Source organism: Ahaetulla prasina, chromosome 8 (genome assembly GCF_028640845.1).
Source record: "Ahaetulla prasina isolate Xishuangbanna chromosome 8, ASM2864084v1, whole genome shotgun sequence".
In the NCBI taxonomy this organism is placed as follows: Eukaryota; Metazoa; Chordata; class Lepidosauria; order Squamata; family Colubridae; genus Ahaetulla; species Ahaetulla prasina.
In genome coordinates this window covers 7,047,996-7,066,463 of record NC_080546.1, presented here as the reverse complement: position 1 = coordinate 7,066,463, position 18,468 = coordinate 7,047,996, and positions in this window count along the sequence as shown.

Below are 18,468 nucleotides of genomic sequence, written 5' to 3'. Positions count from 1 at the left end.
TGGATCTGGATTGGTATAGACTTCTTTCTTTATAACTCTCTTAATATGTATTCCATATAATCTGCCTCTTCAAGGAGCAAAGGAAGGTATGATTGTGATACTCAGCTCTTTTCATTGAAATCCAGAATCAAATTGCTCAATTGAATCTTGCTTTGAATTATTAAGCCTTAATATGGAGATGAAATATTTGAGACCTTTGAACTCTGGTGCTGGAGAAGACTCCTGCGAGTCCCTTGGACTGCAAGGCAATCCAACCGGTCAGTCCTAGAGGATCTCAACCCAGACTGCTCTTTAGAAGGCCAGATCCTGAAGAGGAAACTCAAATACTTTGGCCACCTAATGAGAAAGAAGGACTCACTGGAGAAGAGCCTAGTGCTGGGAAAGATGGAGGGCAAAAGAAGAAGGGGACAGCAGAGAACAAGGTGGCTGGATGGAGTCACTGAAGCAGTTGGCATGAGTTTAAGTGGACTCCAGGGGATGGTAGAGGACAGGAAGGCCTGGAGGAACATTGTCCATGGGGTCACGATGGGTTGGACACAATGTCACAATTAACAACAACAAATGGAGATGAAAATGGAATTTGGTGCCACCCAAAAATTTTGGAGTATTAATATTGTCTCATGATTCTAGGGAGCTACAATGAGCAGTGGCGGCACAGTGGTTAGGATGCAGTATTGCAAACACTGCTCACTGCCAGAAGTTCGATGCTGACCGGCTCAAGGTTGACTTAGATTTCCATCCTTCCAAGGTTAATAAAATGGGGACCCAGATTGTTGGGGGGAAAATATGCTGACTCTGTAAACCACTTAGAGAGGGCTGTAAAGCACTGTGAAGCGGTATATAAGTCTAAGTGCTATTGCTATCTCAAGATCTAGGATGGAGAAGTTATAGATATAAATATTTGGACTGCACTAGGCTACTTACTATTGATACGTGGTCATCTTACTTTTTATATAGAACATGTTACTCTTGGCAAGAACTTTCCAGTCACGTTGTGTCCTCATTATCAAAAACCCTTCATTGTTCTTAAATTATGCTGTGTATCTACAGCAGCCTGAAGCTAAAAATGTTGAAATTAGTGCCACGTTAAACATTTGAACTTTTTCCTCCCATTTGCTCTCCGTTAATATTCAATTTAATGGAAAATAAATTGATTTTTGCCCTCAAGAAAGAAAGAAAAAAACACTTGAGTGGCATTTTCAAAAGGAGAGCGCGCCCTTCCTGCCCTTTTCTTGGTTATTAGGGGAAACGTCTTGATCATGGAATCCTATTTTTTTTCTCGGCACTCCCGTTTCCTGGATTTCAATTAAGTCACAAACAAAAGGCATCATCAAGAGAGAATTTCTCCCATTGTATTCTTTTCAGAACAGGATGTATGGACACCCAGGGAAACTATAGAATAATGGAGAGATGTTGAATAGAATAGAATAACAGAGTTAGGAGGGACCTTGGAGGTCTTCTAGTCCAACCCTCTGCTTAGGAAGAAAACCTTACACCACTTCAGACAAATGGTTATCCAACAAGGGCCTCTGTGGCTCAGACTGGTAAGACAGTCTGTTACTAACAGCAGCTGCTTACAATTACTGCAGGTTCAAGCCCCACAAGGCCCAAGGTTGACTCAGCCTTCCATCCTTTATAAGGTAGGTAAAATGAGGACCCAGATTGTTGGGGGCAATAAGTTGACTTTGTATATAATATACAAATGGATGAAGACTATTGCTTGACATAGTGTAAGCCGCCCTGAGTCTTCGGAGAAGGGCGGGATATAAATGCAAATTTTTTTTAAAAAAAAACTTCTTAAAAACTTCCAGCGTTGGAGCATTCACAACTTCTGGAGGCAAGTTGTTCCACTGATTGATTCTTCTAACTGTCAGGAAATTTCTCCTTAGTTCTAGGTTGCTTCTCTCCTTGATTAGTTTCCACCCATTGCTTTTTGTCCTATCCTCAGGTGCTTTGGAGAATAGCTTGACTCCCTCTTCTTTGTGGCAGCCCCTGAGATATTGGAACACTGCTATCATGTCTCCCCTGGTCCTTCTTTTCATTAAACTAGACATACCCAGTTCCTGCAACTGTTCTTCATATGTTTTAGCCTCCAGTCCCCTGTGTGTGTGATAGAAATTCAGGCATCACAGCAGTACCTTCCATGAGCTTGCTACCATAAAGAAAGCTCACGAAATCACCAAAGATCTTTGGTCTTGAAAAAGAGAAAGAGAAGACAGTTCGGTTTAATGCAGGGATGAAATCTAATTTTTCCCCCTACCAGTTATGTGGGTGTGGCTTAATTGGTGGGTGTGGCTTGGTGGTCAGGTGAATGGGTGGGCGTGGCCAACAACAATAAATAATAAAAATAATAAACAAAGTACACCAATCAAAGGTACCAAAAATCAACTTTCACACTTTACACACACACAACACAATCCAGCTGACTCACACACAAAGTAAAAGCAGCTGCACTTCACCCAAAATGGCCCCTGTAACAAGCAGGAACCTCACACAGCCACAAAAAAAACCCAACTTTCACACTTTATACACACACAACACAACACAACTGATTCACACACACATACACATACAGCTTTGTGAGATTTTGTGAGATTTTGTGTCTTTATGTAGTTAGAGTGAAACACTGCAGGAACACACCAAATCTCAGAAAGCTGCACAAATATTTTATTTTATTTTATTTTATTTTATTATATTTTATTTTATTTGTATTTTTAGATAAGAGCAGCTAAATTTAAAACTTCCTTAACTTTAAATTGCTGTCTTAAAAAAACTCTTTAAAAAAACCCCAATTAACTATTTTTAAAGCCCCCACCCCCCCAATTACTTACCCAATTGAAGGCAGGCAGATTGAGTTGCTCACCGATGAGATGGATTGCAGGCAGGCAGATTGAGTTGCTAGCTGATGCAACTGATTGCAGCAGCCGAAGCCAGGCTTAGTGAGCCCAAAAGAAGCAGCAAGCAGGTAAGTGGGGACCGGGCAATTGGGTGGGCATGGGCGGGCGGAGGGGGCAGGGATTTTTGCTACCGGTTCTCCAAACTATCCGCCCCCATCGCTACCGGATCGCCTGATCCAGTCCAAACTGGGAGCATTTCACCCCTGGTCTAATGATTGAGGCAACTGGGTAGAAACTGGGTTCTAGTCCAGCCTTTGGCATGAAAGCTGACTGGGTGGCTTTGAGCCAATCACCAGGAGACAGTGAGTTTTAGTGCAGCCTTAGGCATAAAAGCTGACTGGCTGACTTTAGGCCAATCAGCAGGAGATAGTGAATTCTAGTCCAGCCTTAGACATGAAAGCCGGCTGGGTGACTTTGAAATGATCACCAGGAGACTGTGAGTTCTAGTCCTGCCTCAGACATGAAAGGCACCTGGGTGACTTTGGTCTGATCACCAGGAGACTGTGAGTTCTAATCCTGCCTTAGGCATGAAAGCTGGCTGGGTTATTTGGGGCCAATCACTAGGATCCAGTGAATTCTAGTCCCACCTTAGCTATGAAAGCCAGCTGGGTGACTCGAGAGCAATCGCCAGGAGATGGCAAGTTCTAGTCCCTCCTATCTCTCCCTCTCTCTCTCTCCCCCCTCTCTCCCTCTGTTCTGTCTCCTTCCCCACTTCAGATCCACGAGCTGGCCTTCAGCCAGTGGATTCACAGCTCTTATCAGACCTGGCAGAGAAATCGCAGCTGCCTGCCAAAGTTCAAACAAATGACTCATGTAGCAAGACTTTCAGCTCTTTTTGAAATGGTTCAGCTAAACTTTTGCTTCCCATGGAGTGAGAGCAGTCCCAAAGCTCCTTATATATCCTGTGGGGTGGGGCTCCTGCCCCACCCTTCCCTTTGATGACGCTGCCTCTCTAATCTTCTGAAGCGCGGGTCGATTCAAGCTTGATTATTATTATTATCAGCTGGGTCTGAAGGCATAACCTGGGGAAGGGAGGAATCAGGGGATGACAGCCTCATTACGTCCTCCGACTGGTCTGGTTCTGGCTCTTGAAGCTGAGCCAAAGGAATCGGTGCTCCCGAGGTAAGCCTTACCGGCCCTTCCCCCTCACTCTCGGAATCACTTTCGGGCATGGGGCCAGGTTCGGGGTCTGGAGTCACAACACCCTCTCTCCCTCTCTCCCTCCCTCCCTCTCTCTCTCTTTCTCCTCATTCCACACCACAGGCTTGGAGGCATGACTACAGAATAAAATATCTCAAGCTTTGTCTGAGCTTTTGATCTCAGAGCTCAAATTCATGCCAAGTTCTATTCAGCTGATTCATATAACCAAGTCATGCGACTGTACAGTATCTGTCAATTATTCTTAATCTCCAAGCCACCCCCTGACAAGATTTTCAACAGCCAGTGGTGTTTAGGCACATAAACCTTGGTTTGTTCGTGGTTAAATGAATGCTAAAAAGGCGTTCATGAATGCAATAAGCTCCTTTCATCGGGAAAATTCTTAGGGTGCTTCTCAATTATTTAAGGTTCGGGGGGAATTTAAAGAGTTTTTGAAGATAGAGATAAGAGAGAATTGAAATAATTTAATTTCCACAGCAAAACCTAAGTACTCCACTTGTTGTTTTTTTAGCACTTAATCAATAGGACTTTTATAGATAGACATTTTAGCCCTATCACAAAAATGTCTGCAGATAAATGGGAAGATCACTTACTTCTACATTATCTTCAGAAGAGAGCCTGCTGTGGCCTTAGACGTGGTTCCTTCTTATAATGATCTCACAGCTTGAACACCAATGTCTATAACTGAGGTTAAAGATCTTATTGCCCAATTAAAATCAGATAGAGATCTGAATTTTATCCTGCCAGAATTAATACAAAAAAACCCCCAAAAACCCAATGTTGAGAATTGTTGGGGGAAAAAAGATGTTGAGACTTTGGAAAAAGTTCAGAAAAGAGCAACTAAGATGATTAAGGGCCCGGAGACTAAACATAGGAAGGACAGTTGCAGGAATTGAATATGGCTAATCTAAAGAAAAGAAGAGTTAGGGGTGACATGATACCAGTATTCCAATATTTGGGGGGCTACTGCCACAAAGAAGAGGGGGTCAACTTATTCTCCAAAGCCCCTGAGGGCAGGACAAGAAGCAATGGATGGAAACTAATCAAGGAGAGAAGCAATCTGGAATTAAGGAGAACCTTCTAATGGTGAGAACTATTAACCAGTGGAACGGCTTGCCACCAGAACTTGTGAGTGCTTCATCACCAGAGGTTTTTAAGAAAAGACTGGACAGTCATTTGTTTGAAATGGTATAGGGTCTTCTGCTTGAGCAGGGGGTTGGACTAGAAGACCTCCAAGGTCCCTTCCTGCTCTATTTTGTAATAACAAAGATTCCAATAAAGGAGAATATTGTAGCTCTGAGCTAAAGTGAGAGGTACTTAGTGCTTTCTGAGCTTGTTTGTATTCTTGCTAATGTTTCCTTACCCAAATGAGGTGAATTGCATTTTATTGAATACAAAAGTAAAAGAAATAGCCTGACCCTACAAATTGTTGTGGCCCGCCAGCGACCAGCAGAAGTGGCAACAGATTCGGACAGTGAGGAGGTTGGGGAGGAATGTGGGCCAGTCCTGGAGTCTGGGAAAGGCTGGGTCAGGGGCTCTGAGTCAGAGGCAGAGAGGGGGCCAAGGCCATCTGGTAGTTCTTTGCTGCTTCTGGAGTCTCCGGAGACTGACATCAGTGAGGCAGAAAACAGCGGGAGCCTGTTCCCAGTGTGTGCAAGCGCAGAGCTACCAGAAGACAGGAACAATTAAGGAAACAGGGTCAACTTGGGAGTAAGGCTTGGAGATGATTGGCCCCTCCCATAAGATATAAAAGAGGAGCAAATGGGATGTGAGCTTTTGCAGGAAGCAATTAGTTCATCTGGTCAGTAAAAGTTTTGGGAAAGTTCTGTTTGATTCTGTGCTAAGTTTGGCCTTGCCCTGCATTTGGCAATTAGTTCTCTGGCAACATTCCAAGGGAGATAAGGTGGGTGTTTGTAAACACTCCCCTGACAGACTGTTTGAGAAGCCTGTCGTGTCCCACTCCTCCGCTGACGGCCGGGTCAGGGAAATCCGAATCAGGCATGCCTCTGCAGTTCTGCCAAAGTCCTAGCAAAGTTCTCAAGGCAGGCAGGAGACCAGAAAGTGACTTCAGCAAGATAAGGTAGACTTTGCCTGACTCAGAGAATGCCAGAAAGCGGATCCTTTATATAGGCCATGGGGTGTGGCTCCATGACTCAGCACTTATCCAGGCCTGCCCCTCCCTTCCTTCTGTTGCCGCCGCCTATCAATTCTCCTGAAGCGAGGGTCACTCCAGTCTGCAGCTGTTGGTAATTGACCTTCCTCAGGCTCACATGCTGTGGGGGAGGGGGAGGGGTCTAGTTGCTCCGTTTGCCTGGGCATGGAGCCAGGGCTGGGGGTTGGGGGCGCTTCTTCTTCCTCAGCCTGTCTGGGCATGGAGCCAGGGCTGGGGCCGGGAGGCATGTTAGGATATTCCTCAGTATTCGGAAGCAGATAAGACGGGCCCGGCTGCAAGGAAAGCGGACGAGGCACAACAAAGCCTTTCGGACTGGGAATGACAATAATTCACAGCCGTTTGAATAAAAGAGGTTTGCCGGGACTAAGATTGTGCTGTATACTTTCTAAGGAAGCCTAGGTCAGAACACAAATAGCCCTATTAGTTTACTAAACACAATAAGTAAATTTTATGCCAAGTTTTTAATATCTAAAATTAGTGGACTGGGTACACCACGAAAATACCATTACTGAAGAACAGGCTGGGATTTAGATTAAATCATTGGCTGGTTCTTCATAATTTGGCATATAAATATTCTGTCTGCTTTCAAGGTTCTCTTTTTGCAACTTTTGTTGATTCTAAGCCTGCTTTTGACCCAATACCAAAAGGAGAGACTCTACGACAGTCTGACTCTGTCTACTATTAATAAAAGTCTGCTCCTAATTATTCAGTCACTTAACTCAAATACCTCCTTTAGAATTAAACGTACTCCTTGGGGTCATTTATCTAAAGCAGTCCCAATTTATAGAAGTGTAAGACAAGGTTGCACATTAGCTCCACTGCTTCTTAATCTATCTTTAAATCCAATAACCCAACTCATCACCCACCTACTTTAGCTGATTGAGCAATTTTAGCATTATTGTATGCCGACGATGTAGCTTTGTGTCTATTTTATAAGTGGGAATAATAAAAGCACTTAGCAAGAGCAGTAGCACCAGCTACACCACTTCATAGAGCTTTCCAGCCCTCTCTCTAAGCGGTTTACAAAGCCAGCATATGTTCCTTAAACAAGCTGGCGTCTCATTTTCCTGACCTCAGAAGGATGGGAAACTGAGTCAACCCTGAGCCAATCAGGATCGAACTGCTGGCAGTCGGCAGAATTAGCCTGCAATACTGCCTTTTAACCACTGTACCATCATGGCTCTCTAGAGCACTAGTCTGATTCTGTACAGAACAAAAACTATCAAAACACTGTCAGAAAAGCAAAGTTTTAATATTTGCCTAAACGTCATCATAAAATTCATAAATGGCAAATAAATGGGATTCCGGCTGAGCAGGTGCACACCTATAAATATCTTGGATTGTAGTTCCCTTTCTCTTCTGTTCTGGAATCCTCTTTTTTTAAATCAGGCAAGTGTTGTGCGGCACACCCCAACAGCTATCATAAGACTTGACCACTCCAAAGGAACCCATCGCACCAGGCAGGGGTGAAATGCTCCCGGTTCGGACCAGATTGCACGATCCCGTAGCAATGGAGCCGGGTAGTTTGGAGAACCGGTAGCAAAAATCCCTGGCCCCCCCACTGCCCACGCCTTGCTGTTCCTCTTCTCTGTCCCTGAACCTCTTGGTGGTGATATAGCTATAAAGGGCCTTAAATGACTGCAGCAGCACTTCAAAGGGCCTCACTACAGCTGATCAGCGCTGTAGGTGGCTAGTAGACCGGTGCCTCTATTTTTAAAAAAAGTAGACCAGTGCGTCTCAAAAAAAGGCAATTGGTAGACCAGTGCCTCTATTTTTAAAGAAGATAGACCGGTGCACTCCCAAAAAAAGGCAATTAGTAGACCGGTGCCTCTATTTTTAAAGAAGGTAGACTGGTGTTCTCCCAGATTTTGTATAGTTTATTATTTTTATTATTTATTATTATTGGCCATGCCCATTCAGTCACCTGACCACCAAGCCACACCCACCAATTAAGCCACACCCAGAGAGCCAGTACGGAAAATTTTTAGATTTCACCCCTGGCACCAGGTTTCACATAATTTTACAACCGGTTCATTGTGCACCGAAAATGTGAGCGTGCATTCCACAAATTTGCATGGCCTTTTGTGCATGCGCTTTGCTCGTGCATGTGGCTTGCATGTCTGCTTAGAAAACATGGGTAATGTTGTGACTCCAGCCCCCGAACCTGGCCCCATGCCTGAAAGTGATTCAGAGAGTGAGGGGGAAGGGCCGGTAAGGCTTACCTCGGGAGTACCGATGCCTTTGGCCCGGTTCCAGGAGCCAGAACCAGACCAGTCAGAGGACATAATGAGGCCGTCATCCCCTGATTCCTCCCTTCCCCAGGTTATGCCTTCAGACCCAACTGATAATAATAATCAAGCTTGGCTTGACCCACGCTTCAGAAGATTAGAGAGGTGGCGTCATCAAAGGGAAGGGTGGGACAGGAGCCCCACCCCACAGGATATATAAGGAGCTTTGGGACTGCTCGCACTCCACGGGGAGCAAAAGATTAGCTGAATTGTTTCAAAGAGAGCTGAAGTCTTACTCTACAAGTCATTTGATTTGACCTTTGGCAAGCAGCTGCGATTTCTCTGCCAAGACTGATAAGAGCCGTGAATCCACTGGCTGAAGGCCAGCTCATTACTCCGAGGTGGGGAAGGAGACAGAACAGGTAAATAGGATGGCATAGTGCTGGGACAGGTGGGTGGAGCCCCAGGGCAGGTGGGGGGGCAGGCGGGCCCACTCATAGGTTGCCACTACTGGTTCGCCCGAACCAGTATGAACAGATTCTGAATACCACTTCTGCATCACACTTGTGCAGTTTGCAAGATTTTCTAAGCTAAGATAGTCCCTCACTTTTTCTATGGCTCCCAAATTTGTTCCACTGCAAAACTTTTTAAAAATCCAATTAAAAGATCTATTTTTGTCCCAACTCTGAGACAGAAGCATTTGATGCAGGTAAATGGGTAGACAGCAGAGGTGGGTTTCAGCAGGTTCTGACCAGTTCTGGAGAACCGGTTGTGAAAATTTTGAGTAGTTCGTAGAACCGGTAGTAAAAATTCTGACTGGCCCCACCCCCATCTATTCTCTGCCTCACAAGTCCCAGCTGATTGGGAGGAAATGGAGATTTTGCAGTATCCTTCCCCTGGAATGGGGAGGGAATGGAGATTTTACAGTATCCTTCCCCTGGATTGGGGAGGGAATGGAGATTTTACAGTATCCTTCCCCTGGATTGGGGAGGGAATGGAGATTTTACAGTATCCTTCCCCTGGATTGGGGAGGGAATGGAGATTTTACAGTATCCTTCCTCTGGATTGGGGAGGGAATGGAGATTTTACAGTATCCTTTCCCTGCCATGCCCACCAAGCCACGCTCACCAAGCCATACCATGCCCACCAAGCCACGCCCACAGAACCAGTAGTAAAAAAATTTGAAACCCACCACTGGTAGGCAGGGAGGGAGGGAGAGAGGGAGGGAGGGAGGGAGGGAGGTAGATAAGGAGGGAGGGAAGGTGGTAAGAAGGTAGGTAGCTAGGTAAGTGGGTAGGTAGATAATAGGGAGGTGGGGAGGGAGGGAGGTACAGTGGTAGGGAGGAAGCTAAAGAGGGAATGAGATATAAAAATAGGTAGGAGAAAGAAAGGGAAAGAAAGAAAGAAAGAAAGAAAGAAAGAAAGAAAGAAAGAAAGAAAGAAAGAAAGAAAGAAAGAAAGAAAGAAAGAAAGAAAGAAAGAGTTGTGGGATTCAGCCAGTTCGTACCACTTTGGGAGAACCAGTTGTTAACTTTCTGAGCAGTTTGGCAAACTGCTTCTTGGAAGAAATCATTAGGGCAGAGAACCAGTTGTTAAAGTACTTGAATCCCACCACTGGATGGATAGATGGATGGATGGATGGATGGATGGATAGATAGATAGATAGATAGATAGGTAGGTAGGTAGGTAGGTAGGTAGGTAGGTAGGTAGGTAGGTAGGTAGGTAGGTAGGTAGATAGATAGATAGATAAGATTATAGTTAATTAGATATACAAACAGACAGACACAGATGAGGGGGGTTGTACACAGCATTTATTTTTGAAGTTTGCATGCAAAGGAAGTGCCTATGAAGATTTTTCGAACATGTATATTGGAAGTAGATTTTAAAGAGCTGTTTGGGGAAATGGATTTCTAAAAAAAAAATTGCATCAAAAATATATTGGAACAGAAGAATATGATAGATATTTGCATTTAGAGGATATGTTGGAGATTTGTTTCAAAGAATAGTTGCTTTATGGACAATTGCATACCAAGGCTCCATATTTAAGGCTAGATGAGGACAAAGAAAAAAACGAACATTTGTGAAAGTTTAACATTTTTCTCCTTGCAAACTGGATATCCCCAGTAAAAAAATATTTTATTTTATTTTTATTTTTCTCACCAACAATCACACTAACCTTCTCCTCCTCCTCCTCCTCCTCCTCCTCCTCTTCCTCTTCCTCCTCCTCCTCCTCCTTGTCCTCCTCCTCCTCCTCCTCCTCCTCCTCCTCCTTTTCTTTCTCCTTTTCCTTCTTCTCCTTCTCCTCCTCCTCCTTCTTCTTCACAATCATCAGGAAAGACATTATCTGTTTCTTGACCGCAGAAATCTTAATCTAGTATGAAACTTCCTTAAAGGGTATTAATGATTTCAACATGCTTGACATCCTAGTTCAGACGTGCAAATCTAATTTGCCAGAAACCCGTCTGTTGCCTCCAGGTAGGATCATAAGTCTTTGCAAAACCTGTCCATTAGTAAAATTGTGCTAGGACCACTTACTAACATAATTAAAACACCCTTCCTCGGCACCATCAGAAGCAGCAGAAAATAAGATCAGATTTATGGGTGGCCAATGGAGAGTGGTCACACTTGGACTATGGCATCCAGTTTTGGTCACCCCAAAATGAAAAAGATGTTGAGAGTCTACAAAGAATGTGGAGAAGGAGAATGCAGATGATTAGGGGATTTTTTTTTTTTTGTTTACATTTATACCCCGCCCTTCTCCGAAGACTCAGGGCGGCTTACAATGTATAAGGCAATAGTCTCATTCTATTTGTATATTTTTACAAAGTCAACTTATTGCCCCCCCAACAATCTGGGTCCTCATTTTACCAACCTTATAAAGGATGGAAGGCTGAGTCAACCTTGGGCCGGGCTCGAACCTGCAGTAATTGCAGGCTTTGTGTTCTTAATAACAGGCTTAATAACAGGCTTTACCAGCCTGCGCTATTCACCGGCCCTTTCACCGGATTTGTCAGCCGGATCCCCAGCATGGGCTTTTCCTTTGATGCATGCCTCCTATCAGCTGCCATAGTAACAGGGAGTGGGGGCATAGCATTTGGGTTTGGAAAGTGAGCTGGTGTGGTGAAGGCCCATGGGAACCAAAAGCAGGGGTGAAATGCTCCCGGTTCGGACCGGATCGACCAATCCCGTAGCAATGGCGGTGGATGGTTCGGAGAACCGGTAGCAAAAATCCCTGCCCGCCCCCCCCCGCTCATGCCCAGCCAAGCTGCATGTGATCATCAGAGGTTTTGGTTTTTTTTACTTTTAAAAGCATTTTTTCCTTCGGCCGAAAAAATGATTTTAAAAGTAAAAAAAAAAAAGGCTCTGATGATCGTGCGGCTCAGCTGGGATCGTCAGAACCCTTTAAAAGGATTTTTTTTACAACCTCTTTATCCAAAGGTTTTAAAAGGTTCTGACGATCAGGCAACTCAGCTGGGATTGTCAGAACCCTTTAAAAGCTTTTTTTCCCGCTCTGGCGATCCCAGCTGAATTGCCTGATCTTCACAGGCTTTTAAAAGCATTTTTTACAAACTCTTCGGCTCACCCACCCGCCCAGCTCTATGCCGTCCTATTTAGGCACGTTTTTGAGGCCGGGTGCATGTGCTGAAGGCGCGTGTGTGAGCAAAATGCATGTGCAGGAGGCCGGACGCATGCACAGAAGGCCGGCACGTGTACGAAGCAAGCGTGTGTGCACGGGGTGAACCAGTAGTAACATAATGTGAAATCCACTGCTGGTCAGGAGGTTTCTTTCTTGAGTTTTGAACAGAGGTAGACCTGACAGAACTGAGACTAAACGATAGGAAGAAGGGTTGCAGGAATTGAATATGTCTAGTCCGGTGAGCAGAAGGACTAGGAGAGACATGAAAGCAGTCTTCCAATATTTGAGGGGCTGCCACAAAGAAGAAAGTGTTAACCTTTTCCCCAAGTCACCTGAAGGCAGAACAAGAAGCAAGGATAGAAATTAGAACAATTAATCTGTGGAATGAAGTGGTGGGTACTCCAACCCTGGAGGCTTTTAAGAAGAGATTGGACAACCATTTGTCTGAAATGCTATATGGCAATGATGGTTAACCTTTTCAACACCCAGTGCCGAAACTGGAGCACGGCAGAGTGCTGGAACCTGGAAGAGAGCAGCTAGCCGGTGCGGACGTGCGTGGCAACCCACTGCACTTCCAGGTTCTGTTGCGCACATGAGCACCAGCCAGCTGCTGTTTTCTAGGTTCCGGGGCGCATATGCACACGCGGGAAACTGGAAGAGAGCAGCTGGCTGGTGTTGTGACTCCAGCCCTCGAACCTGGCCCCATGCCTGACAGTGACTCCGAGAGTGAGGGGGAAGGGCCGGTAAGGCTTACCTCGGGAGCACCGATTCCTTTGGCCCAGCTCCAGGAGTCAGAACCAGACCAGTCGGAGGACGTAATGAGGCCATCATCCCCTGATTCCTCCCTTCCCCAGGCTACGCCTTCAGACCCAGCTGATAATAATAATAATCAAGCTTGGATCAACCCGCACTTCAGAAGATTAGAGAGGCGGCATCATCAAAGGGAAGGGTGGGGCAGGAGCCCCACCCCACAGGATATATAAGGAGCTTTGGGACTGCTCTCACTCCATGGGAAGCAAAAGTTTAGCTGAACCGTTTCAAAAAGAGCTGAAAAGTCTTGCTCCATGAGTCACTTGTTTGAACTTTGGCAGGCAGCTGTGATTTCTCTGCCAGGACTGATAAGAGCCGTGAATCCACTGGCTGAAGGCCAGCTCATTGATCCGAAGTGGGGAAGGAGAAAGAACAGCTGGTGCACATGCACTCCAGATCAGCTGTCCGGCATGAATGCATGTGACGGAACTTTGAAGAGCAGCTGGCGATGGTGCGCATGCCCACAGAGAGGGTTCTGCGTGCTGCTTCTGGCACGAGTGCCGTAGGTGCACCATCACAGTTATAGGTTCTCCTGCTTCATCAGCTGGTTGGACTATAAGATCTCTAAGGTCCCTTCCATCTCTGTTATTCCGAATACGAGTTGAGACAGAAGCAATTTCTAGCCTAAGACAGTTTGCAGTTTTCGGCATTCTGCATTTTTGCAGTAAATTTAGCTTGTCATCATCAGCTGATACCGATGCTGTTATATAAAACGCTCTCCTACTTATAACCCCTAAAATATCTACAGAATAAATTTTAATATTATCATATGGAGCTCATGTCCGAGCAGCTTCCTGCGCCGTCCTTCCCTCTTGGCAATTTGGATAATAGTCCATCACAGCAACATAGGAAACGACACAATCATGCAAATCACAATGATTTGGAACAATACTTTATTTTTATTTTTTATTTTTTTTTAAAAAAAAGAAAGGAATGCTTGTAGCTATCATTTCAGTTGGCTGGATCACATGGGAAACCTTTTATCGCCAATTAAAGACAGGGAGGTATGAAATCCGTCAATAACCCACTTCGGTATTGTCTGATGTTTCCCTATTAGTGATGGAAGGTCCCCGGAGCGTAATAGAAATTCATCTAAATCGACCTTAGTTAGATTAGTTTTATGCTAATCATTTCTCTTCATTGAACAGATTTTTGCTGATGTCTGTTTTCATATTGTTTCCGTATCAGCGTGAAATGGCAGAATTAAACGAACCCGCTGTTTTTCTCCCAGTCCTTTAATCACTGCGGTTGCTAGAAAGGAGTTGGGATTGAATAGAAGTGACCTTATTTGGGGATAATGAAACAGCTGGCCAGTCACAGGTAATCCTTGAGGTACGACAGGCCACTTAACGAACATTTGAAGTTACAACACGCACCCCAAAAGCTGAATATCAGGATGTCAAACTCAAGGCCCGCGGGCTGGATGTGGCCCGCGGGTGTTTAAATCTGGCCCGCGGAGCCGGCCTGGAAATATCAAATGACGAGCCTGCAGTGCCTCTTCCAGCCAAAATGGGCTGGGGGGGGAGGCATGCGGGGCCCCCACGGCCCATTTTTGCCCTCCACGGCCTCCTGCAGCTCTCTGCCGGCTGAAACACTAAAAGAACACTAAAAGGAAAAAAAAGGGGAAAGTAAGACTTTCAGACTGGAAGGAAGAACAGGAGATTCAACTTAATGTCAAGCTGCCTCTGATTATATCTAGGAAAGAATACACCTTGACTTCATTTGCAAATAAAGAAAAGTACTTTTACTAGATACATCTTGATTGCAGCAGTATAAAGTTGAATCTGAGACAAAATATGGCTAACATTCCAAACCCCCGCTGTTACTCCCTCCTCTTCCCAAGAGGTCATCAGGTCTGGTCCAATGCCAGCTCCTTCCCGGGGCCCCCGTGGTAATCTTCTTCCGCAGGTCTCTTGCTGTCAATCAAATCAGGAATGCAATGTCCGTTGAGAGTTCGCGCTCAAACATTCCTGTTGAATTCAAAGCATTAATCTCCCCTCCCCCCTTAATTATGTCAGACCGACACTCTTAAAGGGCCCTCTCTCCTTACCCTGAATCCAAGAGCTATTTACATTACAAATAAAACCCCATGCTATCTAACAGCTGAATATAAAGAGTACAAAAGATGTGAAGATTGGAGTGGAGGCTGACATCGGGCCATGCAGAGGCCCCACATGGCCCCCGTGAGGCTCTGTGAGGCCCATTTTCAGCCAGCAGAGTGCTGCAGGAGGACTGGATCAGACTGGATTACAATTATGTGCTGTCAAGTAAGTGCCTGATCTGGATAGAAAACAAGCAACATCCTATGTTAATACTACAGTTTAATGCCGGATTTTACATACCGTAGGTCTATTTAATACTACAATCAACTATCTATAAGTGACAGCCATTTCTGTTTACACCTCCTGGAAATTTACCTCTGCTGTTAGAGCTTGTATTATCATGTTATTTATGCTATTGTATTTTTATTATTAGTTGAATAATAAAAATGCAATGGTATAAATCGCTCCTCTACCTGGAAAAGCAATTTACTATTAAACAATGGGGTATAAATTTAGAAATAAAAAGTTTAGTGGAGTATGAAGAATAAGTAATAAATGTTTGCCCATAATATCTGGTAGAAGAGATAGGAAAATGGTTATAGTCAGAGGTAGTATTCAGCCGGTTTGGACCGGTTCGCCCAAACCGGTAGTGGAAATCGTGGAGGGGCCCACTGTTGTGGCCTGCCAGCAGCCTGTGGAGCTGGCAATGGAGTTGGACAGCGATGAGGCTGAGGTGAGGCCAGGGCCATTAGGGAGTGAGGTGCGGACTCCAGATCCTCCAGAGGCTGACAGTAGTGAGGCAGGGGAACAGGAGGAGCCTGTTCCTAATGCACGCATGAGAAGAGCTGCCAGAAGGCAAGAGCAGCTCAAGCAAAGAGGACGACTCAGGAGTAGGGCCAAGAGATGATTGGCCCCTCCCATAAGGTTTAAAAGACCAGCAATGGTGTTTGGGCTCTTTGCCGGAAAACAACATTGATAGCTTTGTCTTGTTGCATTTGTATCTGTCGTGTCCCACTCCTCCGCTGACGGCCGGGTCAGGGAAATCCGAATCAGGCTTGCCTCTGCAGCTCTGCCCAAAGTCCTAGCAAAGTCCTCAGAGCAGGCAGGAGACCAGTAAGTGACTTCAGCAAGATAAGTTCGACTTTGCCTGACTCAGAGACTGCCAGAAAGCAGATCCTTTATATAGGCCATGGGGTGTGGCTCCATGACTCAGCACTCATTAAGGCCTGCCCCTCCCTTCCTTCTGTTGCCTCCGCCTATCCAGTCTTCTGATGCGAGGGTCACTCCAATCAGCAGCTGTTGGAAGTAAACTTTCCTCAGGCTCACATGCTGTGGAGGAGGGGGAGGGGTCTAGCTGCTCCCTTTGCCTGGGCATGGAGCCAGGGCTGGGGCCGGGGGATGCTCCCTCCTCTGCAGCCTGCTTGGGCATGGAGCCAGGGCTGGGACCGGGAGGCATACATTCCTCCGTGTTCGGGAGCAGATAAGAAGGCCCCGGCTGCTGTGAGAGCGGACAAGACACAACAGTATCAGTGTCTTCTGAACGTTTGCCAAGAAAGGCCTTTGGCAGTTTGCCCAATTAGAACAAGGTTTGCAATAGGACTAAGGAATTTATGTCGGGAGGCATTTGTTTTAATTGAGTTGGATGACGCTGGGAATGAAGTAATTCTCAGCTGTTTGATTAAAGTTTTTCTTTCACGGACTGAGTTTCTTACTACCTACTTGGGCCTGAATCACAACACCCACCCACCTGCCCGCCCCGGCTCTATGCCATCTTATTTAGGCACATTTTTTGAGGCCAGGTGCATACGCAGAAGACACGTATGCCAGCAAAGCACATGTGTGGAAGGCTGGGCACATTTGTGGATGGCACACATGCAAGTGAAGCACGAGCGTACTTGTGCTCACATTTGCAAACCCGTAGGGAAAGGAAAAGAGAAGGGGAAAAAATTAATCTTGAGCCTGTTCAAATGACCACCATGCCCATGCCCATCCCTGGTTACACAAACACACACACACACACACACACACACCAGCCCTCCGAGATCAAACACAACCCTGATACAGTCCTCAGTGAAATTGACTTTGACACCCCTGCTGAATACGAATCCATTTCAAAGTTACAAACTCTGCAACGCACCCACGGTCATTCGCCTTTATGACTGACTGCAGAGAAGCTGCATACACGCACCCATCTATTTCCTGCTCATCCTGCCCTGCCAGATCTTCAGTGGCACTGGGCCTGCTTTGCCAACATACTGGGTTTCATGCACTCCTCTCCACTCCCCCGTCACCGCTCGCTCACTTAACTTTTAACAATATCAGAGCTCAGCAAGTCACGATAGTGCAAAGACAGAGAGAGAGAGAGAGAGAGAGAGAGAGAGAGAGAGCAGAAAGGAGGGAGGGAGGGAGGGAGAGAGGAGAGAGAGAGGAGAGAGAGGAGAAAGGAGGGAGGGAGGGAGGAAGGGAGAGAGGGAGAGAGAGAGAGAGAGAGAGAGAAGTCATTCTTTGCACTTTTTGGAAAAAGTGCAAAGAAGAGCAACTAAGATTATTAGAGGCCTGGGGGATAAAACATACGAAGAATTGGGTTTGGCACTTTATAAGGCCTTGGTAAGACCAGACTTGGAATATTGCATCCAATTTTGGTCACCATGATATAAAAAGGATCTTGAAACTCTGGAAAGAGTGCAGAGAAGAGCAACAAAGAGGATTAGGGGACTGGAGGCTAAACATATGAAGAATGATTGTAGGAATTGGGTAGGGAGAGAGAGAGAAACAGAGAGAGATACAGGGAGGGAGGGAAAGAGAGAAAGAGAGAGAGAGAGAAAGAAAGAAAGAAAGAAAGAAAGAAAGAAAGAAAGAAAGAGAAAGAGAGAAAGAGAGAAAGAGAGAAAGAAAGAAAAAGAAAGTAAACCTTTTTACTATGGAAGGAAATGTTTTAGAGCGATCTTGAGAAAGCAAGTACATACACATAAGCAAACACACATCTTCATTTCCAATAACCATTATTAAGATATGCAAAATGAAACATATGTGTCCCTCCCTCCCTCTTTCTCTCTTTTAAAAGGCAAAGAGAAAAGCGAACATTTCATGTCCTGACCCTTCTCTGCTTCACATAGATGGCTGAGCGATTTTGCGGCTTGAAAATGGAGATCAAATATCATCTTCCCACATCGATCGAGAGTTTTTTCTCCCAATTACTCCCACAGCTCTGAAGCGATGAATGCAGAAATAGCCCCCACTTTTTAATTCATCGCAAATTGCGAGTGATTCACTTCGCCTTTATGAGCCTGTGAATGTTTCTAAATAGAAATAGACCTCGATCCGTTGCACATAACAAAATAACAGAGTTGGAAGGGACCTTGGAGTTTATCTAGTCCAACCGTCTGCTCAAGCAAGAGGCCCTATCCCATTTAAAAACTTCTTAAAAACATAAAAACTTCTTACAAACTCTTCTTAAAAACTTCTAGTTCTACCAGACTCTGTGGTCTCCTCCCAAAATCCCCAAAGCTTTAACCAAATACTA